This window comes from Panulirus ornatus, chromosome 2, assembly GCF_036320965.1.
Source record: "Panulirus ornatus isolate Po-2019 chromosome 2, ASM3632096v1, whole genome shotgun sequence".
Classification (NCBI taxonomy): domain Eukaryota; kingdom Metazoa; phylum Arthropoda; class Malacostraca; order Decapoda; family Palinuridae; genus Panulirus; species Panulirus ornatus.
Genome location: NC_092225.1, coordinates 15177770 through 15204501, shown reverse-complemented (window position 1 = coordinate 15204501; position 26732 = coordinate 15177770). Strand labels below are relative to the sequence as shown.

The following is a 26732-nucleotide window of genomic DNA, read 5'->3' as shown; positions in this document are numbered from 1 at the left end:
CCTCGCTCCCACAGTGTCATTCCTCACCCGATCAATCCACCTGACGCCAAGTGCTCTCCTCTACGCATCTAATTTCCGACACATACTTACCTCTTCCTTTACTTTCCGTTCGGATCCTGAGATCTGTATCCATACCCTATCGTCGAAGCTGCTACACCCTCAGACGCAGCCATGATTGCCTCTATCCCTCCTTCCACACACTCCTTAGCACAGCCAGGACCTTAAGCCCCTCCTCCCACCTTGTGATACACTTCAGCCTCTATGGTCGCTTCTACTGTCACCTCCACTCCTCTTCCTCCTCCAGGTCCTCCCAGTTTAAAACCAAGGCTCAAGCCATCCTGCCTTACCCCACCTACTGCACCTCATTACCTTACGTGAGAAAAAATGTAAACTCTCAACTTTGCCTAATCACACGCTGTCCTAAACTCAGTCACCAACTTGAGAGATCTGTCTCTCGACTCTGCCACCACAGCTGAGTCATCAGCAGACAGCAGCCGACTCATTTCCCTAGCCCCCCTCACCCACAGAATGTATACAATGCATTTAATGAGCGAATACGCTCGAGTGTGTGTGTGTCTTACCACATATTTGTACGTATAGGGTAGAGGCTTTACACATGTGGGGGGGGGCCGGGGGGGCCCCCACCCATCTCTGATCCTATCATACAGGGTTTGCAGCTTTCCAAGGCTACTCGACCTATCTTCGATCAGTATCTTCCACGATTCCACAACTCCTGCTGCTGAGGAAATACTTCCTCACCTTCCCTTCGTTCACTCTTCTTGCCTGTCTCCCCGTTGCGCCTACTTGTTATGCGTTCTCCTCCAGAATCAAAGAACTGTTCTAACAACGTCGTCATGGCCTCTGAAAAATGTTCGCGTCGTTAGGTCTCCCCTTATCCCTCGCTCTCCTAAAGTAGGCAGGTGAGGAGCTGAACTTTTCTCTTCGCTACGTACTTCGCTCTGGCCTGTTACAAGTCACAGTACATTCCCTTGAACACTTTCCATCAGTTTTATACGGCTCCTCAGGTGTGGGGACCACACTGTTGCGACACATTCCCGCGAGTTCTTCCTTAACAGTTCATCTACTTTGCGGCAATTCTGACAGCGATCGCAATATAGTATGCCTCCCTCGCGATCCTTATCACAAGTTGTCCTGGTGACACGTTAGGCATGATGTCAGTTCCTGGTTCTCTTTCACAAGACGATGTGGTAATCATATTCTGGTCTGTTCAGTCCCCTGCCCATCTCTATGCTTTAAGCGGGCTTTTCATGTTCATTTGTAATATATTACCGTCCCTCTCGTTTAGCACTTCCTCCATGAACGTATCATCATCTGTAAACACATTCCGGTGTGATTCCACATCATTCGGTATATAATCTACGTCGACCAAACACAGTAATGGTCCCAGCACTGACCCCTTGATGGACCCCATTTGTCACCCGGCCCAGCTTGAGAAGGCTACCCTGACACATGTTATTTCTTCCCTCCCGCTCAGACAGCAGTCATTCCATCTGAGCGGCCCATTCTCCGTCCTCACTCTAGAGGTACAACTTCCTCATGAATATTCCGTGTGGGACGGGATCAAAGGATCAAAGACCAAGTGGCAGTCCAAGAATCCACAGTGCACCCACCTGGCACCACCACCTCAAGAAACACTTTTGTTATCCTCCGGCAATGCTTGTCCTTCCTCTTCAGTGGCTGGTGCCCATCTAGAACTCCAGTACGGGCTTCCTAATTGCTTTCTCCTTAATATCTAGTGGGTCAAACCTCTATCTGCAGTTCACCGATACCTTAATCCACCTTGTTTTCTATATTGGTACTATGGTGGAGCTCTTTCTTTCACTAGGAAACATTGCCCTCACGTAAGGAAAGTCTTGAAGAGCATGAAAGCCTGGAAAGGGTCTCTGGGTACGATACACTGAGGCGCCATCTGGACTAAAGGCTTTGGATGGCTCTAATTTCTTCACTAACCTTTTCAGTCCCAACGATTTCAATTGCAGCAATTTTTCTTTTTTCTCTTAACTAACGTTCCCTTTAGGGGAGGGGGGTCTTCGAGCGTAAAACACACTGTGATACCTCGTACTTCAACGTCTTGGATATTCTCTCATCTCTGTCATGGATGTTTCCTCCTGGTCTCCTTGATTGCCATAATGCAGTCCTGTATCGCGAGTACGCATCCTGTGAGAGAGTTTTCCCTCGGTTGAATCATCTAATGTTTCTTGTTCGCACCTCATTTGTTCCCCGCCGTTCTTGCCTCGGTGTCTCTATTTCTGGCGCACACTATGCTTCGAAAGCAGCCTCTCACTTCTGTGCGTCCTGGATCTCTTCCTTAAGTTTGTCTCTGCTTTGAATTATTTTTTTTCTTTTTCACAACCTCCCGTTAAGCCTCTCTCTCTCTCTCTCTCTCTCTCTCTCTCTCTCTCTCTCTCTCCAAAACAGTAGACATTACACGCTGCGTCCGGTACGAAAATTCCCTCCCTTAGTGGCCAATAACCCCGGGCAGCGAGGGCGGCTCCCGAGAAATATGCGACGTGCTGGGGCGGCGGCTCCTGCACCCAGTGGAGGGAGGGAGAGCCCAGGTCGCTTGCTGTGTGTTGCCCGCACCGCTCCTCCAGCTGCTGACACGCTCCTGCTCAGCCCAACTGCCGGAAAAGGAAGTCACCAACGTTATCTTTGTGAAGGTCTGGGAGGAAGGACTTGTAAGACTGAAGAAATGTATGGTTATATTGCGTGTGTGTGTGTGTGTGTGTGTGTGTGTGTGTGTGTTTACACAACGTCAACCCACTCCAAGACCTGTGGTCCACCAGGCGGACGTGGCGGGCTGCCTGAGCTCTGCTGGAGCCACAAACATGATGGAAAAATCCCCTCGGGCAAGAAGAAGAAGGCGGCAAGTTTTGGATACATATATAATCACAGAGAACACGCAGTGTCAGAGCAGGATTCGAACCGCTACCATTTGTGTGGAACCTGGGGACGCTAACTACCAGTATACCAGGTTACGGAGCGTCCCTAACTACTATATAAATGGTCGCGATGAATTCTGTTGTCAGGAGGGAATTGTGTGTTCTGTGACAGTGCGCGTTCATTGCACTGAATTCGTGTGTGTGTGTGTGTGTGTGTGTATATATATATATATATATATATATATATATATATATATATATATATATATATATATATATATATATATATATGGCTCCACATGCAAAGGTAACACCACGTGTGATTAGCTACCTTTGAAGAGGCTCTATCATTAGGAGAACAGTCTGTCTTAGACCTTCTCAATCTAAATGAATCTACATTTCCTTGCTACTGAAAGTAGAGCATCATTGGCCTTCAGGAGCCTTTAATAGTATTAATATTAATTCTAATTTTTATTCACTATAATTTATCTACTGTTTCGTTTACATTCACACGGAAGCTAGTGAATGTACATAGAAAAACATTTACAGATGTGGTCTACACCAGCAAAGATTCTCTCTCTCTCTCTCTCTCTCTCTCTCTCTCTCTCTCTCTCTCTCTCTCTCTCTCTCATTTTGTTAATAAGATACGAAGGTTTTCACCTTGGGGCTTCTTAAATTTAAATTCTGCACAACACTTTTTTCTCATTAAAATACCTCGAAAAATGTTAGGCTATCCACGAAACATAAGACCTCATTTTACACCTTTTATGTCCTCATATGACTCACTCGGAATCTCCATTAAGTTATAAATCATACAGAAAAAAAGTAATATTGCATAATCTACTGGCGCTCTTCAGTCATGTGGGCAAGGTGAACGCACCTCTGGATAGTGTTGGGGGGAGTGCATGGGTGTGTTGTGCCCAGAGAGTATTAGGACAACACTGGACAAGCAACATGGAGTGAGAAATGGGTCGCTTGGTATGGGAAATGGGTCGCTTTCTCCCCGACTCACACAGTGTCCTTGTCTCTCAGTTCTCCTCAGAATGAATGGGTATGGAAGATATGAAAGAAAAGGAGAGGATAAATTATCTCTGGAACCTTCCATCTCTCATGAATCATTTCCTTCCTTCTCCCAGTGATGTTGTTTCTCTATTTCATGGGTGTCATTTCGGCCGCGGATCATCTGACGTGTCTAAGTGCATTCCGGGCCCTTGAGACCTGGACCCGTTGCATGCGCTGCTTCCTATAGTTTTTGTGATGAAGACAAACCACACGAGGAATAACCATTTAACCCCTCGAACACGATGGTACGACGACCCCTTGAGTGCGATGGTGCGACCCTTGAACAAGACGGTACAACCCTTACAGATAATGATGATGGGTAGACCTTTGACCTAACCCTTAAGAGTAAGTAAGGCCAAAGGCCACGACATCGAAGGATCGCACCATCGTGCTAAAGGCTCGTACCCTTTTTTTTTGTTGTTGTTAATTCGACAGATTAATAAAGCTGTTGGTTATACATATGGCCAAGTGAAGGTTAATGTGTTCAATGACGTCCTTATCCTCACCTTATGATGTATCTATAGTCCCCCTCAGTCTTCCCTCACCACCACCTGTAATCCGGCATGCGGTTTACCAGACCGGCATTTCTGAAATCCGCTAAGTCGACAGTGCGGACTCCCTTTCCACCAAGAATTTGTGGTGATCCGGTGTTGGTGGACCCGGACGGCGAATGGTTACCGAAATAATGTTAGCTTTGTGTAAACTTTCTGCGTATACCGACCATTAGGTAAACTCCAGGTCTGGTTTGAGAGTTACCTTGGTTATGAGAGGTTTTGTTTACTTGGCTCATCTAACTATATTCTGAATCAAGAAGACTTGTGACCTATGACCTGACCCTTACTGGTCAGACATAAGGGTAGGCTATCCTACTTTAAGGCCGTACCGTCGTGCTCAGGTGACTTACCGTGGTCCTAAAGTGAGAGAATTTTCTGTGTTAAAAGACTATCAACTTCATTAATACAAAATGCGAATCTGACAGTTAACTATATGAGACGTTCGATTAAATAGTTATCGTAAGAGTAGTTGTAATACCAGCAGTAGTTGTAGTAATAGTTACAGTTGTAACAGTTGTAGAAGTAGTAGTTGTAATAGTTGTAGTAGTAGTAGTTGTAATAGTTGTAGTAGTAATAGCAACAACAGTTGTAGCATTTCCTATCTATATCCATTTATGACCGGTAAACATCTGAAGATCACCGGTGCAGAATATATTCACTAAAGCCTCCGTTCACTTAGATATCTCAGACTTGTTTCAGTTTGGTCCAACATCTCCTGACTGTAACAAACACAGCCGCTGTGCGTCGGGAAAAAGACTGAAATCCTGTCTGAGCCAGATTAGTCTAAAATCTAAATAGGATTATATCATCAGAGTATATGAACTCGGATTTTGGCCCCTGAAGCATAAGAATATTAAGACTATATCTAAAAAAAAAAAAAAAAAGTAGGTTACTAGGAGTTGCATGACGGATTTTTATGTAAAAAAAAAAAAGTTTAATTAAAAATGGCCTTCGAGGCCAACTGTCGAAAAAAATTGAAACGATGTCACATCCGAGCTGAATGAGAGTACCATAACAATAGTAATTCTGGACATTAAAAGGTGGCCTTTGTTGGCCATTAAGGTCAAGATCAGGCACCTTTGCATGATGCCTTTTAAGCGCAAGGTACCTTTAGTACAATGTGGGGCTGCTAGACTGTCTGTTCTGATGAATGCCGTGAACAGAGTGTAATGTATAAGGATCGGGCTGGCCTTTGAAATTGGCCATCATGGCCAACGTGCGGTAACCCAAAACATGGCTAAGATTCTGAAGTCCCTACACCCAAATTTGGGGGCTTCTACGTCCCACAATGCTACCTTAAAAACAGATAGACAAACACAAACACAAACTTACAAACAATTCATATAAAGATAGATACAGAGATAGACAGATATAGATAGATAGGTACAGACATAATAAACAATTCTGAAATATCACTCGCTCGCAAAATTAGCCCGGACATGCAGCTATAACGACATACAAAAAAGATGGAGTCACCCAAGCGACATGGACAAAGAGTTCAGTCTCCCCTGCCAAGTGCCAAGGAGTGTAACAACGTTTATATGGCATAATAACACTCAGCCGGGACACTAATAGGGTGGTTCCCAGCCAAGGGATGTTATCGGGGTCTGCTCCCGACATTGTATCCACAAGGGAGTGACAACGGGCTAAATGAAGGGGAAAATCTGATACACCGCTGGAGGGTAGATATAAGGGGGGAAAAAAAAGGGTAAAGAAAACGAGATTAATGTATTAGAAAATGAAGGTGACCAGCGATGTCGTCTTACCAGATAGATATTCATCACACAAGACATAATAATACTTTATAATTCAAGTTGTTCGTTCCATCTAACTTGCCATCTCTCTCTCTCTCTCTCTCTCTCTCTCTCTCTCTCTCTCTCTCTCTCTCTCTCACACACAGTCTCCTGACCCCCCCAGCTCCCCCCATTACCGTCTTGTCTACCTTCACATCGCCGTACAAATGTGAAGTAGAAGAGTTGATCAAACTTCCCCTCGCCCCACCCCGCCACCAACCGTTCGTTCACCCTCCCGGCAAAAATTGTGAACAAGCGCCTTGAAAGGATTTTCCGATATCTGCACACCGCAAAAGACCGCTGGAATCGGGAGAGGGGGGAAAAGAACACCCGATATTACATCGCCTTCCATTTCTGACATTATCACAATTATCATCATTCTTTCCTTTTCCACTCATACTCGTTATTGTGTGTGTGTGTGTGTATATATATATATATATATATATATATATATATATATATATATATATATATATATATATATATATATTTTGCTTTGTCGCTGTCTCCCGCGTTTGCGAGGTAGCGCAAGGAAACAGACGAAAGAAATGGCCCAACCCACCCCCATACACATGTATATACATACACGTCCACACACGCAAATATACATACCTATACATCTCAATGTACACATATATATACATACACACAGACACATACATATATACCCATGCACACAATTCACACTGACTGCCTATATTCATTCCCATCGCCACCTCGCCACACATGGAATACCATCCCCCTCCCCCCTCATGTGTGCGAGGTAGCGCTAGGAAAAGACAACAAAGGCCCCATTCGTTCACACTCAGTCTCTAGCTGTAATGCAATAATGCCCGAAACCACAGCTCCCTTTCCACATCCAGGCCCCACACAACTTTCCATGGTTTACCCCAGACGCTTCACATGCCCCGATTCAATCCACTGACAGCACGTCAACTCCGGTATACCACATCGATCCAATTCACTCTATTCCTTGCCTGCCTTTCACCCTCCTGCATGTTCAGGCCCCGATCACTCAAAATCTTTTTCACTTCATCTTTCCACCTCCAATTTGGTCTCCCACTTCTCCTCGTTCCCTCCACTTCCGACACATATATCCTCTTGGTCAATCTTTCCTCACTCATTCTCTCCATGTGCCCAAACCATTTCAAAACACCCTCTTCTGCTCTCTCAACCACGCTCTTTTTATTTCCACACATCTCTCTTACCCTTACATTACTTACTCGATCAAACTACCTCACACCACACATTGTCCTCAAACATCTCATTTCCAGCACATCCACCCTCCTGCGCACAACTCTATCCATAGCCCACGCCTCGCAACCATACAACATTGTTGGAACCACTATTCCTTCAAACATACCCCATTTTTGCTTTCCGAGATAATGTTCTCGACTTCCACACATTCTTCAAGGCTCCCAGGATTTTCGCCCCCTCCCCCACCCTATGATTCACTTCCGCTTCCATGGTTCCATCCGCTGCCAGATCCACTCCCAGATATCTAAAACACTTTACTTTCTCCAGTTTTTCTCCATTCAAACTTACCTCCCAATTGACTTGACCCTCAGCCCTACTGTACCTAATAACCTTGCTCTTATTCACATTTACTCTTAACTTTCTTCTTTCACACTCTTTACCAAACTCAGTCACCAGCTTCTGCAGTTTCTCACATTAATCAGCCACCAGCGCTGTATCATCAGCGAACAACAACTGACTCACTTCCCAAGCTCTCTCATCCACAGCAGACTGCATACTTGCCCCTCTTTCCAAAACTCTTGCATTCACCTCCCTAACAACCCCATCCATAAACAAATTAAACAACCATGGAGACATCACACCCCTGCCGCAAACCTATATTCACTGAGAACCAATCACTTTCCTCTCTTCCTACACGTACACATGCCTTACATCCTCGATAAAAACTTTTCACTGCTTCTAACAACTTGCCTCCCACACCATATATTCTTAATACCTTCCACAGAGCATCTCTATCAACTCTATCATATGCCTTCTCCAGATCCATAAATGCTACATACAAATCCATTTGCTTTTCTAAGTATTTCTCACATACATTCTTCAAAGCAAACACCTGATCCACACATCCTCTACCACTTCTGAAACCACACTGCTCTTCCCCAATCTGATGCTCTGTACATGCCTTCACCCTCTCAACCAATACCCTCCCATATAATTTACCAGGAATACTCAACAGACTTATACCTCTGTAATTTGAGCACTCACTCTTATCCCCCTTGCCTTTGTACAATGGCACTATGCACGCATTCCGCCAATCCTCAGGCACCTCACCATGAGTCATACATACATTAAATAACATTACCAACCAGTCAACAATACAGTCACCCCCTTTTTTAATAGATTCCACTGCAATACCATCCACACCTGCTGCCTTGCCGGCTTTCATCTTCCGCAAAGCTTTTACTACCTCTTCTCTGTTTACCAAATCATTTTCCCTAACCCTCTCACTTTGCACACCATCTCGACCAAAACACCCTATATCTGCCACTCTATCATCAAACACATTCAACAGACCTTCAAAATACTCACTCCATCTCCTTCTCACATCACCACTACTTGTTATCACCTCCCCATTAGCGCCCTTCACTGAAGTTCCCATTTGCTACCTTGTCTTACGCACTTTATTTACCTCCTTCCAGAACATCTTTTTATTCTCCCTAAAATTTAATGATACTCTCTCACCCCAACTCTCATTTGCCCTCTTTTTCACCTCTTGCACCTTTCTCTTGACCTCCTGTCTCTTTCTTTTATACTTCTCCCACTCAATTGCATTTTTTCCCTGCAAAAATCGTCCAAATGCCTCTCTCTTCTCTTTCACTAATAATCTTACTTCATATATATATATATATATATATATATATATATATATATATATATATATATATATATATACATATATATATATATATATAATACATAATCGCTGTTTCCCGCGTTAGCGAATTAGCGTCAGGAAACAGACGAAGAATGGCCCATTCACTCATATACACGTATATATATATATATATATATATATATATATATATATATATACAACGAGTATTCAGAGCTTGGATCAGTGTGAGCTACCGTAGTTAACAAGCTTCATAACGGCATTAGGAAACTAAAGCTCAGACTCTTTATTGTCCACAGAGATCGTCTTAGCTTCAGCCTTTGAGTTTATGAGGCTTTACAAGTGTTTTATTACGTGGTGTAACGCGGCTTTAGAGACGTGTTCGTGATGTGATATTAAGAAGAAGAAACTAAAGCTCTTAATCTCTTATGATCACGAGGCTATACGTACATTATCATATATATATATATATATATATATATATATATATATATATATATATATATATATATATATATATATATATATATATATATATGATAATGTACGTATAGCCTCGTGATCATAAGAGATTAAGAGCTTTAGTTTCTTCTTCTTAATATCACATCACGAACACGTCTCTAAAGCCGTATGTATGTATGTATATTTGCGTGTGTGGACGTGTGTATGTACATGTGTATGGGGGGGGGGGGTTGGGCCATTTCTTTCGTCTGTTTCCTTGCGCTACCTCGCAAACGCGGGAGACAGCGACAAAGTATAAAAAAAAAAAAAAAAAAAAAAAAATATATATATATATATATATATATATATATATATATATTACTTGTTCGCTGTTTTTCTATACAGAGAACTAGGAGTAGACGTCTGAGCGGCTTCGTGTGCTCCACCATCCGCAGCCAAGCCTCACGGGTACATGTTGGTTCTACCCGCCTCAGCGAGATAGCACAAGAAACAAATGAAGCGGCGGCCACCTTCACGCACATCCATTCTTTAACCGTCACGTTTAATGGACTGAAGCCAGATCCCACCATCAACAGTCAGGCCCCATAGACTATTTCATTGATTATCTTGACTGCTTCATTTGCCTCCTGACAGCACGTCTCCCACTCCCCTGCATACCACGTCAATCCACTTCACCGTAACCCATGCACGCCTCTCCTAAATATTCAGGCCCAGGTACCCCAAAGCCTCCGTCACTCCATCCTTCCATTTCCCTCTTGGTTTTTTCCCTCCTCCTTGCTCCCTCCACCCCCGAGAAGTAGATCATTTTAATCAATCTTTCTTCGGTCATCCTCTCCTTATGTCCAAAGCATTTCAGCACACCGTACTCAGCTCTCTTAGTTATATTAGTCTTACTGATACACCTCCATCTTACACAAGACATCTATTTGTTCACAATCAATCCTCCTCACACAACGTATCATCCATAAACATTTTATTTCCAACGCGCCCACCGCCTACCTTCACTTTCCACTCGAACACCAAAGACTAGTATCCTTAACAACACTATTGGGACTGCAACACAGTTGATCCCACCCATCATTACTCTAACAGACAGTGACTTCTCCATTCACACGATCCTTAACGCACCCAGGGCCTTAACCCCCCCTTACCCACCATATGACTCCCTTCCACCTGCAAGATCCCATCTGCTGACGTTCCAATCCTATGCACCTACAGCACTCAACTTGCAGGTTCTTCCTGACCAAACGTACACTCAGACCAACTTACCTCGCCTCCCCTGCCACACCTCATTACCTTACTTTTATACCCATGACCTCTCAACTTGCTCCTTCCACACACTCTCCCAGTCTGAGAAGCAATGCCCCCAGACACCCATCACAACATGTGAAGGGAGGAGTAGCAATGCCACCAAACACCCATCACAACATGGGAGGGGAGTGGCAATGACCCCCTGACACCCACCACAACATGTGAGGGGAGGAGTAGCAATGCCCCTAAACACCCACCACAACATGGGAGAAGCACCTGCCTCCCATGTGACCTCGTTTCCTCCCAGCCCACACCAGACTTACATAAGTGACCTTCCCTGTATCGGCAAACTTGTTTGACCTCATCCACACTTCGTGTTTTACTGACCAAGTTATCGGCAAGTGACCTTATATAAAACCTTGGGTGACGACCTGGGTTATCTCCGGCGTTGAGTGACCTATCTCTCTCTCTCTCTCTCTCTCTCTCTCTCTCTCTCTCTCTCTCTCTCTCTCTATCTATCTATCTATCTATCTATCTATCTATCGAACTTTCTCTGCCTATGGGCAAGACATCATCGTAAGGTTGAGCAGGCAGGTAAGGACCCTTATCATCAACCAGTTTCTACCGATCGTGTCACAAAGTCACCAGTCTGGTGGTTGACCAACGAGGGAGGTCTTTGTACTCCAGTGTTCCAGACGGTGCTCAAGGACTACCTATATGGTCTGAGGATCAAATTTATGTGGCTCTCTCCGGGCCTCACACGCCTACAGAAGACCCAGGTTCTAGAAACCTTCTAAGGCAAAGACTTCAACCTATTCATCAAAAGGTCATCGATAGCATAGTTCCCTTAACGTCAAACAAACGAAAAAAAATACATATCTTTTTCTTAAACTCCTTATCACTCAAATATAAGGCCTGTTATCTTCCGCCACGACCCTGCTACACATGATTTACAGAGACTAAATATACTTATGTCTCTAGCAACTCATGAGTAACATACAACCTTATAACATGAGTAACATACAACCTTATAACATGAGTAACATACAACCTTATAACATAGTAACATACAACCTTATAACATGAGTAACATACAACCTTATAACATGAGTAACATACAACCTTATAACATGAGCAACATACAACCTTATAACATGAGCAACATACAACCTTATAACATGAGTAACATACAACCTTATAACATGAGTAACATACAACCTTATAACATGAGTAACATACAACCTTATAACATGAGTAACATACAACCTTATAACATGAGTAACATACAACCTTATAACATAGTAACATACAACCTTATAACATGAGTAACATACAACCTTATAACATAGTAACATACAACCTTATAACATGAGCAACATACAACCTTATAACATGAGCAACATACAACCTTATAACATGAGTAACATACAACCTTATAACATGAGTAACATACAACCTTATAACATGAGTAACATACAACCTTATAACATGAGTAACATACAACCTTATAACATGAGCAACATACAACCTTATAACATGAGTAACATACAACCTTATAACATGAGTAACATACAACCTTATAACATGAGTAACATACAACCTTATAACATGAGCAACATACAACCTTATAACATGAGTAACATACAACCTTATAACATGAGTAACATACAACCTTATAACATGAGCAACATACAACCTTATAACATGAGTAACATACAACCTTATAACATGAGTAACATACAACCTTATAACATGAGCAACATACAACCTTATAACATGAGCAACATACAACCTTATAACATGAGTAACATACAACCTTATAACATGAGCAACATACAACCTTATAACATGAGTAACATACAACCTTATAACATGAGTAACATACAACCTTATAACATGAGTAACATACAACCTTATAACATGAGCAACATACAACCTTATAACATGAGTAACATACAACCTTATAACATGAGTAACATACAACCTTATAACATGAGCAACATACAACCTTATAACATGAGCAACATACAACCTTATAACATGAGTAACATACAACCTTATAACATGAGTAACATACAACCTTATAACATGAGCAACATACAACCTTATAACATGAGTAACATACAACCTTATAACATGAGTAACATACAACCTTATAACATGAGCAACATACAACCTTATAACATGAGCAACATACAACCTTATAACATGAGTAACATACAACCTTATAACATGAGCAACATACAACCTTATAACATGAGTAACATACAACCTTATAACATGAGTAACATACAACCTTATAACATGAGTAACATACAACCTTATAACATGAGCAACATACAACCTTATAACATGAGTAACATACAACCTTATAACATGAGTAACATACAACCTTATAACATGAGCAACATACAACCTTATAACATGAGTAACATACAACCTTATAACATGAGTAACATACAACCTTATAACATGAGTAACATACAACCTTATAACATGAGCAACATACAACCTTATAACATGAGTAACATACAACCTTATAACATGAGTAACATACAACCTTATAACATGAGCAACATACAACCTTATAACATGAGTAACATACAACCTTATAACATGAGTAACATACAACCTTATAACATTAGTAACATACAACCTTATAACATGAGTAACATACAACCTTATAACATGAGCAACATACAACCTTATAACATGAGTAACATACAACCTTATAACATGAGTAACATACAACCTTATAACATGAGTAACATACAACCTTATAACATGAGTAACATACAACCTTATAACATGAGTAACATACAACCTTATAACATGAGTAACATACAACCTTATAACATGAGCAACATACAACCTTATAACATGAGCAACATACAACCTTATAACATGAGCAACATACAACCTTATAACATGAGTAACATACAACCTTATAACATGAGTAACATACAACCTTATAACATGAGTAACATACAACCTTATAACATGAGTAACATACAACCTTATAACATGAGCAACATACAACCTTATAACATGAGCAACATACAACCTTATAACATGAGTAACATACAACCTTATAACATGAGTAACATACAACCTTATAACATGAGTAACATACAACCTTATAACATGAGCAACATACAACCTTATAACATGGCGAATATATTTCACAGACTTTCTTTTCCCTCCCATTTCCATCTGAGAGCTGTAGCAGCGCGCACCGCGGATAGAGACATGCCCTTTAAGCATATCATATTCAATCGCTTCTACATAATTTCTAGAGCAAGTGTGACGGCCTGGACGCACACGGGAAATATATCATATAATTGCCTCGACAAAACTGTGTGTGTGTGTATGTATGGCTTTTGGTCTCCATATACAGAGTTGTGAATACAATATGGCAAATGATGATAGACTACAGTGTATTTTAATTAATTAGAATTTATATTATAATTAGAATTATTTCTGCATACATATATATATATATATATATATATATATATATATATATACACACACACACATTCTTGCTTGTCGTAGAAGGCAACTACGAGAGACGGGAGAGGGTGGCTGGGAAAACCTCCCTTCTTGTATTACTTTCCAAAAGAAAGAACAATGTAAGGAGCTAAGTGAGGATTTTCTCCCCCCTCCTGAGGCTCTGTCACCCGTTCTTAACGCTACCTCGTTCAGGCGGGAAATAACGAACACGAAAAAAAAAAAGATACATATGTACTTCTAGGATTTATCTATTCAGAGTTCATTCATTGCCTGACCCCAATACCTGTGTGATGGTTATTAGCTCTCAATATTCCCATTAATCTTCCCGAGATTTTTCAACGCAAACACGTCTGCATTCCAGCCTAAATTTGTTAACTTGTCAGCCCAACTTAACTTCTTCCTTCTGCACCTACTTATAACCAGCAGCCCAGGCTCTCCTCTTGGCCGATTTTGGCCGATTAAGGACAGACGTTCATACGCAAGGGTCGTACCGTCGTGCTGAAAAGAGTCGTACCGTCGTGCGCAAAGGTTGTATAGTCGTGCTCAAGGGTCGCATTGTCGTGCTCAAGGGTCATACCCTCGTGACTCAAGGCCCGTACAGTCGTGCTCAAGGATCGTATTGTCGTGCTCAAAGGTCGTACCGTTGTGGCTCAAAGATCGTCCCATCGTGCACATGAATTGTACCATCGTGCTCAAGGACCGTACCGCCGTTGCCCAAGGACCGTACCGCCGTTGTTCAAGGACCGTACCGCCGTGCTCGAGGACTGGACCGTCATGCTTCAAGGACCGTACCGCCGTGCCTTATCTGATACATCATCATAACTACTCGCTACCACACGCCTCCCACGCATATGTACTTAAGCTACATATCCAGATCTTTCAGTACCAACTTTCCCTCAGTATATTCCACACTTTCCCACCGCCCGCTGGCAGCGTCTGCGGATGGTGTACAGAAGGGTCGGGAAAGGAAAGGAAAGGTGGCACTCAGGTAGAAAAGGTCAGTGCCTGGGAAGTAAAAGGTCAACAATGCCTAGTACGGGAAAGGTCAGTGCCAGGGGAAGAAAAAGGTCACCCCAACCAGCGGAAAATAAAGGTCAAATTCAGGGATATGAAATTTCAGGAACCAAGAATCGAGTCTAATCAGGGCCTCCATAGATGGGAGACTCTGTATTCAGGGGTACAAGGGCAGGCATGGTCCGGGGGAAGGGATGCTCAGGGCTGAGGAACAGGAACGGAAGATGAGGGATGGTAAACAAAAAGATAATTGCGACTTTAGGGCCAGAGACTTGAAGGGTGAGGTCCAGGGCACACCGTCCTTAAAGAAGAAACTTAGGTCCAGTGATGTGAAAATCTAGGGCTGGAGAGACAGCTTAGGGCCAGTATCAAGCGTTGGCCCTGAGGAACGTACACAAACTGCCCTAGATTTTCGACGACCCCCCCCCCAAAAGCGATAGACGTTCATTGAAACTCACTCCATCAAGCCAATGTGCATGAGGCGTCGTGCTCACATGCCGTACCGTCGTGCCCAAAAGTCGTACCACCGTGCTCAGGTTACGTACCGCCGTGCTCAGGTTACGTACCCCCGTGCTCAGGTTACGTACCACCGTGCTTAGGTTACGTACTACCGTGTTCAAGTAGGAGGAGGAAACGTGCAACATAACATAGCTAGTCATTACAACAGCCATTCATTCACAGACTCCTGAGTATTAACCCAGACTGTTGGTGCAAACTCACTAATGGTTAATTTGCCACACAATTAGGAGGAGAAAGGCCACTTTTCTCCGTCCTAGTGGGTGTCTGGGTGCGCGCCAACACAACCCACTCTCTCTCTCTCTCTCTCTCTCTCTCTCTCTCTCTCTCTCTCTCTCTCTCTCTCTCTCTCTCTCTCTCTCACTACACACCTCGACAGTCATCTGGTAAAAGCAATTTTACATCACACTTGCTTTTAAGTATCATATCGCCTGGATATATATTAGAGAGAGAGAAAGAGAGAGAGAGAGAGAGAGAGAGAGAGTGCATGTGTGTGTGTGTGTGTGTGTGTGTGTGTGTGTGTGTGTGTGTGTGTGTGCGCGCTCGCGCTCCGTAACAACGCTAATCCTCAATCTGTAATCTTAGCGGAATCAACAAATTCCTCACTCAGTGTTAGGGCCGACCTCTACATACCCCTCAACGCTACATACTCCACGCACCCTATGGGTCCGACAGCTATATATAAAACAATAAGGAAGGATGATATACTGCATACCAAGGCTTCTTCTCCCAATACCTGGGCGGGTATACGACTGCCCACAGATCCTGCCCCGACAGATCAGTTGAAGGATGAGTGGGGGGTCATTCACCAACGTGCACGTTCAATAACCTTCCATCGTAAGTAACCTCTGGGGCGTGTCATCTGCCAGCTGTCAGGCTGTAGTGCCCAACGCTGGCGTGTATGGATTTATGCACACACACACACACACACACACGGCAAGCCTCCCCCTGCATGACACCCCTCATCTCGCATGCAACTCCAGCATTTTGCAACATGGCTATTTGTTTCGACTTCTCTCCCTTGAACTTTCAGATGTATAGTGACCCATGGTGAGGGCCTTTTGCACATACACACACACACACACACACACACACACACACACACACACACGTCGAAACACCAAGATAATGAACAACATTGACGGTGAACTGCTCTATAGTGGTAGACGTGTGAAGTGTGGAAATCTATAGACTCTGTATATAATCTGCGTACACACGGACACAAAGGGTACACGTGTACCGACCTCTGTTCCCCGCCTGTAGGTCACACCAACCACACCAGGCGGGTTCTCACCTCAGACGGGCCCCAACCCTGGCTCTTATACATTCAGCCTTCCTCTCTTCCCTTTCCTTAGTGGAGATCCCATCTCTCCCCTTCCTCTTGCCGTCTCCTCCTCCACCCCGCCTCACCTCTTTATTCTCCCTCGCCTAACGATCCTATATCTATACTTCGACGCCTCGGCCGCCTCCTATCCTCCATCCTGACCATGATTTTTCTCCTCCATCATCCTATCCCCCACTCGAGCCAGCTTCGCGTCTCTATCCTAACCACTGGCTTCCCTTGACCAACATGTACCACACCCCTACCCCACTCACCCCAGCCTTCCCGTTTCCTGGCCATCTCTGCTCTCTTCCCTACTGCCGATCCCTCCACCCTTACTAAGGTCCCGTACCACCATCAGAGCCACTCCCTCGCTCCTTTCCTACCTCCTCCCTGAGCACGCTAGCCATAACCTCCCACTCCAGGCCCATCACTACTCCCACCTCCTCCTTACGACCCCTCTTGCCCTCCCTTGTCACGATGAGTGTCACTCCAGCGAGGGGAGGAGTGCCATGCCTGGCGATGAGCAGATGACCCTCTCGCGTGGCTCCGGTCTGCTGGGGGAGTCAGCGTGATTCATCCAGTACCGCTGGTGGGTGGCTGTGTGTGTGTGGTGGGCGGGCCAGACGCTGCCACCGTCCGCATCACCCGCGTCTCTGGGTAATGAGGCGAGGATAAAGACTTTCTAGTGGGCGAGGTGTACGGCCTGTGATGGCCGCAGACTCTCAGAGGATTGGCCCGACCCTCAGAGAGAGAGACGGGGAGAGGAGGGAAGTGTGTCGTAGAGGGGAGACGTGAAGGAGGGGGAGAGATCGGGTAACGTCGAAAGGTTAGGGGGGTCAAATGGTGAATGCGAGGAGACGTGGGTTGCACGTGTATGGTTGAAGGCACGTGCAAGGTGACGAGGTTAAAAATTGTGAAGATGGAAAGTGACCTACACTCACGCTCAGTCCTTCTTACACCACCTGATAGGAAGTGCTCCACACACTGGTCCTTCCCGAGTGTCCTCAACCATCACATGAATTCCATCCAGCAGTTCATGATGAAGCTAGTGCACCATCCCCGCCACCGTCACACCGAGCTGCCCGAGATCCCTCGTCTCCAAGTTGCCTAGATCGGCACGACTAGTACATCGATCTCCCGAGGGCTCGTGCAGAGTGCAGAGCCAAACACTCTGAACATCCCAAATGAAGTCTGTTTCTGTAGCGTGTTTCAATCCCTCTTCCCTCGTTAAAGCCTCAGCATTTCCAGTGTTTGGATCTCCTTTAGATATTTTTAAGCCTTTTGGGGGTCATGTTCTATCAATACAACATATCCCAATCCCAAAACTAACATCGTCTACCAACATTTTCACACAACACGTACACCGTACATGTAAGCTCTGAAAACATCAAAAACAGCTGCACACATACACACACACATACGCCACAGGCTCGACACTCCACGTCCTCCTCACGTTTAGCGGAAGGTTCTTGGCTGCAGGGTGGGGGAAATGAAAGGAAGAAATGAATACGTCAGAACCTATGAGAATGGCAAGCGCGTCAGCCACTGTGCCGCTCGTCTGCTGCACACAATAGGTGTCTTTGTCTCTCTGATGGCTCTTTTTATGCTTGCCCTCACCTCTCCACGCCCTTCTCCATCCCCGCTCACCTGCTCTCACTTCCCTGGTCAGGTTAAGAAGTACAGTAAATAAATGATGACCCATATCCACCAAGGTCAAGGGGCCAGTCGGTTTTCATTCGTCTCCCTGTTCATGTTGACCTCACTCGCCCCTTATTACCCGCTGGTAGGTCAGGGGAGTATCTATAGATAGTGCCTCGCGGGAAGGCAGCGTGACAATAGGTATCTTGCGACGAAGACTTCCTTCTTCCGCTGCTGCTTGGTGAAATCATCTGTCAGACTCCCAGCCCTAACTTAACCACATCTGCCCATACATAACGACACATGCCCAAACCTGACGTAACCTTGCTGAAAAATAACCCAACGTCTCTCTCTCTCTCTCTCTCTCTCTCTCTCTCTCTCTCTCTCTCTCTCTCTCTCTCCCCATATCAACTGCTTCCGCCAACCGTATCTCGTCCGCACACTATTACATAACACCAGACGTAAACACTTCGTGAGGAATACCGAACTTAGACAACAAAACGATAATTATCGAAGGAAAAAAAAAAGAGGAAAGATGAACCGATTAATGGATCTTAACGCTATAAAGCCAGCCTGAATTGGCCTATAGAGACAAACACGTAGGATTTATGGCCATATCTATAACACACACTCCACCTCCTCCCTCACACATCATCAGCACGCCCTCGAATACTGACCACATCGTCAGCCCGCCTGTGACCCAGGACCCGACTTACGAACGATTCGCCACCAGGGAAAAATTCACCTTCCTAGACATGTTAGTAGTGCCGACCACCCGCCAGCCTGGGCTCAGAGTCAACACTCCCCAGACCAGTGGGGAAAACTGCGTAGCAAACTAACACGTCTCTTGTGACGACTCAAACTCCACCAGTCACTTGGGCAAGACGGCACGCGACCCCTGGACACGGCGGTACGTTCCTTGACACGACGGTACGAGCCTTGACACGACGGTACGTTCCTTGACACGACGGTACGAGCCTTGACACGACGGTACGTTCCTCGACACGACGGTACGAGCCTTGACACGACGGTACGTCCCTTGACACGACGGTACGAGCCTTGACACGACGGTACGTCCCTTGACACGACGGTACGTTCCTCGACACACGGTACGTTCCTTGACACGACGGTACGAGCCTTGACACGACGGTACGTCCCTTGACACGACGGTACGTTCCTTGACACGACGTTACGTTCCTCGACACACGGTGCGACCCTTGAGAACGACGGTACGACCCTTGAGAACGACGGTACGACCCTTGAGAACGACGGTGCGACCCTTGAGAACGACGGTCCGACCGTTGAGCAAGATAGCACGACTCTTAGGTATGATGGTTTAGCCTTTAACCTGACCCTCAATGTCCAGGAGAAAGAAAAGGCGATCATCTTGCTCATGGGTCGTACCGTCGTGCTCCAAGATCGTGCCGTCGTGCTCAAGCATTAAGTCGCTGGAGTACCTGGAATACTAATAAAATACTAAAAATCGAAAGAAACTAAAATATAGAGAAAATATACACTCAACGTACGTGTGTGTGTGTGTGTGTGTGTGTGCGCGCGCGCGCGCGTTTGCTTTTACACGTCAACACACACACACGGAGTTCCCTCCACTACCACCACCCTCCACTTATCCACATACAACATGCAGTTCCACCTCCCACAACCACCACTGGCTATACCCCCCCCCCCTCACCTCACCACCTCCCTTCCCCAACCTAACCCATTCCACTATTAAAGCAATGATCTCATTCTTCAATTCTAATATCTTTTCACTCATTTTCTCCTCTTATTCAGGTCTTGAGTAAATATTTTTGCTCCTATCCCTATTGATTTTAAACGTAATTACCATTGTAGTAATTAAAGCTTTGCCTACTTTCCAATAAATTCACTTTTTCCCATTAGATTGTATTTCAAGAATACTGTATTAATGTCGTGTGCTTTGAGCCTAGACTGTGGTGAAAACCTTGCGTTGTACGAAACACTGGAAAGCGAAATGCTTTTTCCACCACAACTGCTCTCTCTGCCACCTTTCGTACGACGCAAAGTTATAGCCACATTCATGGCACATCACAGGACATTAATGCTATACGCATGAGATATTCAGTCTGATAGTGAGAACTGAATATATTGGAAAGCAGGTAAGTTCTAATTACTACAATGGATAGCGGCAAAAAAAAAAGAAAAAACCGACTCCGCGGCAAAAAAAAAAATTTGACTCAGACCTAAACAATAGGAAATTATATCAATATCGAAAAAATGTAAGTTATTCACTATGGCTCAGGTTGAGATGGTGTGGTGGTGTGTGGGGAGGGAAATAGAAGAACGAATCTCTTTCATTCACTAGAGTCTGGCCACCTGATTCTTCATGGGCAGAATCTGCCTTCACAGTTCTAACATTGTACGTCAGACGCTGTGAATGAAGCCGATTCGTCCTTATATCCCCTCCTCACATGGCCACCACTTCATCCTACCCATAGCGAATAACTTGATATTTTTCGACGTCAATATATATCTTCACTAGTAACCTCCTATTGATCAGGTCGAAGTCAGTTTTGTCGTCGCTATACCTATTCATCAGAAACGTAATTTCCATTGTGATATATATATATATATATATATATATATATATATATATATATATATATATATATATATACTGAGTTTACTTGCCTTCATCATTCCACATCCTGTGCCTCTATCACAACCTTGGCCCCGCCCCCGCTCCCCCGGCTTCACAACCACAACACCACACAACCTCACTCACAAAGCACGTCATCCAAAACCAGTCGAGTGAACGTTAAGATATGGTAAATTAGAGTGAGGGTGTTGCTCTACACCAGCCACCTGACGGCACGCCTGTTTGACTTTCACTCGTTAGCGACCGGCCATATTTGCCGTGTCCAGTTGGGCAAGGATTTACAACACGCTGAATTATGATGGCCAATTGTGACGGGCTGGATGTGAGAGAGAGAGAGAGAGAGAGAGAGAGAGAGAGAGAGAGAGAGAGAGAGAGAGAGACAGACAGACAGACAGACAGACAGACAGACAGAGTTGTGCGTGTGTGTTTGTTTGTTGCATGTGTGTGTGTGTGTGTGAATGTGTGTGTGTGTGTGTGTGTGTGTGTGTGTGTGTTTGTTGCATGTGTGTGTGTGTGTGTGTGTGTGTGTGTGTGTGTGTGTACCGCACAAAGTATACATGCCATGAGGGAGTGCATGTGTGTGTGTGTGATCATATTTGTATACATGTGTTGTCTCCATCTACTGAACTTGTATGTATGAGCCTTATCTTTACCCTTATATGAACGTACACACACACACACACACACACCAGCCTAAGCAAAAGACCCATTTCAAAGACCAGTCTCGAGGGGAGGATGAACACCTGGGTTAGCTGTGGACCAACTGCCACCGCTCCCATAAGAATACGAACCTGGGAGGTCCCCCCTGCGGGAACCATGGTCAGCAACGCCTCCTCAACACCACGGAAGCATCTGCACGTGTGTGTGTGTGTGTGTGTGTGGGAGGAGGTGATCCAAAAACACATGAATTTCCCGCCCTCCTGCGCCCGCCCCTCACCCCCACAGAGACAAGAGCAGCTTCACTCCTGCGTAACGATTGGCCGCCTCCAGCCGGCCAGCCAGCCAGCCCAGGGCGGGTGTGAGGCAGGTGTGACGTCACACGCTTGTTGCAGTCCCATCCCCTCCCCCTCCCTCCACCCTCAGCTGGGGGGGGGGGAGGTGGGGCTGCTCCTCCACCCTCCCCATTCCATCTCCACCCTCAACTCTCTCTCCCCCACTACGGAGCCGGGAGCTGCCTGACGCGGGAGAGGCACAACATGTCTGGCAATTCGAAGATCACAAATGAGAACATGGCTTCGAACCCTGTTATATAGATACGCAGGAGTTCCACGAACACAAACTTCAAACTGCGAAATAATTCAGCCGGGCTCTCATTTTGGAGGAGAAAATGAGGTGGATAGATATAGTTATTGTCGACGTAAATCACAGTAAACATAACGAAAGTGATCACGACCATACGACCCTTGAGTATGTACCTACCTACCTACCTACGACCCTTGAGCATGTACCTACCTACCTACGACCCTTGAGCATGTACCTACCTACCTACGATCCTTGAACATGTACCTACCTACCTACCTACGACCCTTGAGCATGTACTTACCTACCTACCTACGACCCTTGAGCATGTACTTACCTACCTACCTACGACCCTTGAGCATGTACTTACCTACCTACCTACGACCCTTGAGCATGTACTTACCTACCTACCTACGACCCTTGAGCATGTACCTACCTACCTACGACCCTTGAGCATGTACCTACCTACCTACGACACTTGAGCATGTACCTTCCTACGACCCTTGAGCATGTACCTACCTACCTACGATCCTTGAACATGTACCTACCTACCTACCTACGACCCTTGAGCATGTACCTACCTACCTACAACCCTTAAGCATGTACCTACCTACCTACGACCCTTGACCATGTACCTACCTACCTACGATCCTTGGACCAGGTCAAACGCCAGTCAGTTCACCATACCCAATTGATGCAAGTACCTTTGTATTCCACTGTCTTACTGTCATGCTCAAGAGTCGTTTCGTTGTCTTAAAGGATCGTACCGTCGTACTCGAGGATCGTACCGTCGTTCGCAAGGATAGTTCAAGAGCCGCACCGTCGTACTCAAGGGTCGTACCGTCGAAAGGTTAATGTTCACTGCCTCTTGTAGTAACTTAAGCATCATGCTCTGGCTTCTCAAAGTTTACCATCAGGGTTCGGAATCAGGGTTCGGAACCATACTTGAATATCACAACAATAACTAGTCTTCCAAGACCCAGAAATAACTAAAGTTTCAGCCCTGTGCTCTTCGGAATCTTACTTCGAACCGAAGTAGTAGCTCATGTTTCAACCCTGAACCCTTCGGAATCAATTCGAATCCGAAAAGTAACCGAATCTTGAAGTATAAACCCTCACGTGAGCTCGAGCTTCGTTCCTTGACACCTCCAACCAATCGGATCAGTCCCGAAGCGTTTCGAACGAACCCCAGTTACCCCCAGCGGTACAAGACTTCGACAACTGTGCTATGAGTCGACTTGCGGACGGCCTCACGGTACCCCAGGCCTTGGATCACATCACTAAATACCACGACGTGCAAGCATCATGAGGCAGCAGCAGAAGGTCAGGTGCGGCCGTTCGTAAATAATTGAGACCAACGCGAGACCTTCCCCCTCCCGAAGTGCTATTTCGGGAGACCCTAATGACTACGACAGTCTACTCCCTAATCCCTTGTATTCCTCCAGCGTTCTCACCCACTGGGTAAGACCACTGAATACTGATATCAAGAGTAGTTTTCTAGAGCCACTGTGTATGTACATATATACAGTGGAAATGAGTCACCACTGGCCATCATCAGTCATGCTAGCTAACTGTTTGTGTACAGTTGGTGTTTTTAATTTCCAGGCGAAGATTTCACGGTCTCGAAGCTTCTAGTTCCCTCCAGAAAGAAGGAACTTATCTATGGTTTCTAAACCCTTCCAAAAGAGCTAAATATCTGTGTGTGTGTGTGTGTGTGTGTGTGTGTGTGTGTGTGTGTGTGTGTGTGTGTGTGTAACCCATTCGAAATTCAACTGTGTGAAAGACCCATTCTTAGTCCTCTTAACTTGCCACTATTCACCGTCGTGCTCAAGGGTCGTACCGCCGTGCTCAGCCGATCGTACCGTCGTGCTAAAGGTTTGTGCCACCGCGGCGTTCAAGGGGTTCGTACCGTCAGGTACACAGACCGTAACCGTCGTACCCAAGGAGTTAGGAGAGTGTGGTGAACTTCCCTGAACATGGGTAACTAAATTAGCAACCCCGTCGCCCGCTATCGCATCTCATTACCTCATGAGTCCGGTTACACCGAGGACGACTCTCCCAGAGCCGAGCTGAATAGTGCCACCTACTGGCCACACCAAGAGCCCAGGACGCTCATAACAGCCATGAATACCAATGAGATCGTTATCCCCGACCCTCGCCGTGGTTCCCTGATCCCCCAGAAATCTCCAAATGGAATGCTGGAATGAATTACCACCCTGGTGCTTTTACGGCGTGGGATATACACGACGTGTCACATCACGAGTGGACAAATTCTGTCATGGTGTTAACTTCCTTGATCAAGTGTGTTCAAGAAGGACAGTACACAAGTATTTCAACTTTTATTACTGTACAGTTTTAGAGGCTAAAATACCTCCCTCTACAGCGAATCCGGAGGCTAAAATTAAGACCATAATGCGTTTTTTTATTCAGCTCTCTACAAAATTCTCATTCACGTCACTATACACTCTGCATACCATATGGTGTTCTTTCATAGCCGTGTTTCGGTCAGCTTGTGTGCCGGAGGGAGTTGTAGGTGGGGGGGAGCCTTGTACTCTACTCTCTTCTGTCCATCTGTATAAATGAATTGTGTTGGACATATCCTCCTACAGTCTTGCAACAGATAATCTCGTCGTAGAGCATCAGGTCTTCTGTTATCGGTCCTTCCCATGTCCTTCCTGTCCTCCAGCAGATAGCCCGGTCATAGTCCATAAGGGTCTTCTGTTAGCAGTCCTTCCCATGTCCTGTCCTCCAGTAGATAATCTGGTCAAAGACCCTCAGGTCTTCTGTTATCAGTCCTTCCCATGTCCTGTCCTCCAGTAGATAGTCTGGTCAAAGACCCTCAGGTCTTCTGTTATCTGTCCTTCCCATGTCCTGTCCTCCAGTAGATAGTCTGGTCAAAGACCTTCAGGTCTTCTGTTATCTGTCCTTCCCATGTTCTGTCCTCCAGTAGATAATCTGGTCAAAGACCCTCAGGTCTTCTGTTGTCTGTCCTATCCAGTCATTCTCGCCATCTGATATTCAGTAATTTCCCTCGCATGACTTAGATAGTCACAAGCTTTCAGATGTAACACATACTGCCTTGCAATAATATTCTTTTATTTTCAGGTTTCCATTCAATAGGGTCTCCCAACCGTATACCAAATTACACTAGAGTTTACATCCGCTCTCCTTGCTTCCTTACAGTTGCATCTGCGTTAACAAATGTAAACTTGGACGAAATTTGACGTGTCAAAAACCTTTGCGGTTCACACCTAGCATTTTGCGACCGTAGGAGAGAATATTCTGTAGCCATCTCCACTCTGCCGCGTGTTATCGACATCAAAACAAGAGGTTTCTCTCTTCAAGGCAATTTAGCGAGCAGATAGAACAAACGCTTTGGAAACGGAACGACCATATTCGCTCACTGATGATAATAGATATATGGATTTTCGCGTTGTGGCTATTGGTGTTCCTGACCGTGACGCATTCAAGAGCCGGCCAGGGTCGAGGGCATAGGTTCGAATCCTGATTATGGCAGTCGGTCCACAGTCAACCCAGCTGTTCATCCACCGGAAGAGGTTGGGCGATAAAATGGGTACCTGGCTAAGGCTAGGATATATATATCGTCAATGGGATAGCCTTGATTAGGGCCTCAATTGCTCGTGCCGTCTCAGCTAACAACTTAGAGAAATGCCAAAGCTACAAAATAGCATTACGTCACACAGTAGCGTCTCCAGTTGACGGTGGAACATACTGGCTCACAACGAACAGATTCCTACGTATACCAGGGGAGGGCAGTATGGCTCTACGTCATCAGCGAGCAGGGGTACATACACCAATCACTGTTCGTGCCCGGTATCATCATACCTCACGGAAGCCAAGTTGGTATCATACCTGGAAGTGGGCAAGGTACCTGGATGTCGGTCGTTATCATAGACAGAGGACCCCATTGCTTGGTATGATGATATCACATCTTGATA

At 45.1% G+C, this 26732-nt stretch overlaps 1 protein-coding gene across 5 annotated transcripts in view; it reads right to left on the bottom strand.

Annotated features, from left to right (window-relative positions):
- Positions 1-26732, bottom strand: part of LOC139753649 (post-GPI attachment to proteins factor 2-like) — a 377354-nt gene that overhangs the window by 203262 nt on the left and 147360 nt on the right. The window lies entirely within an intron of this gene.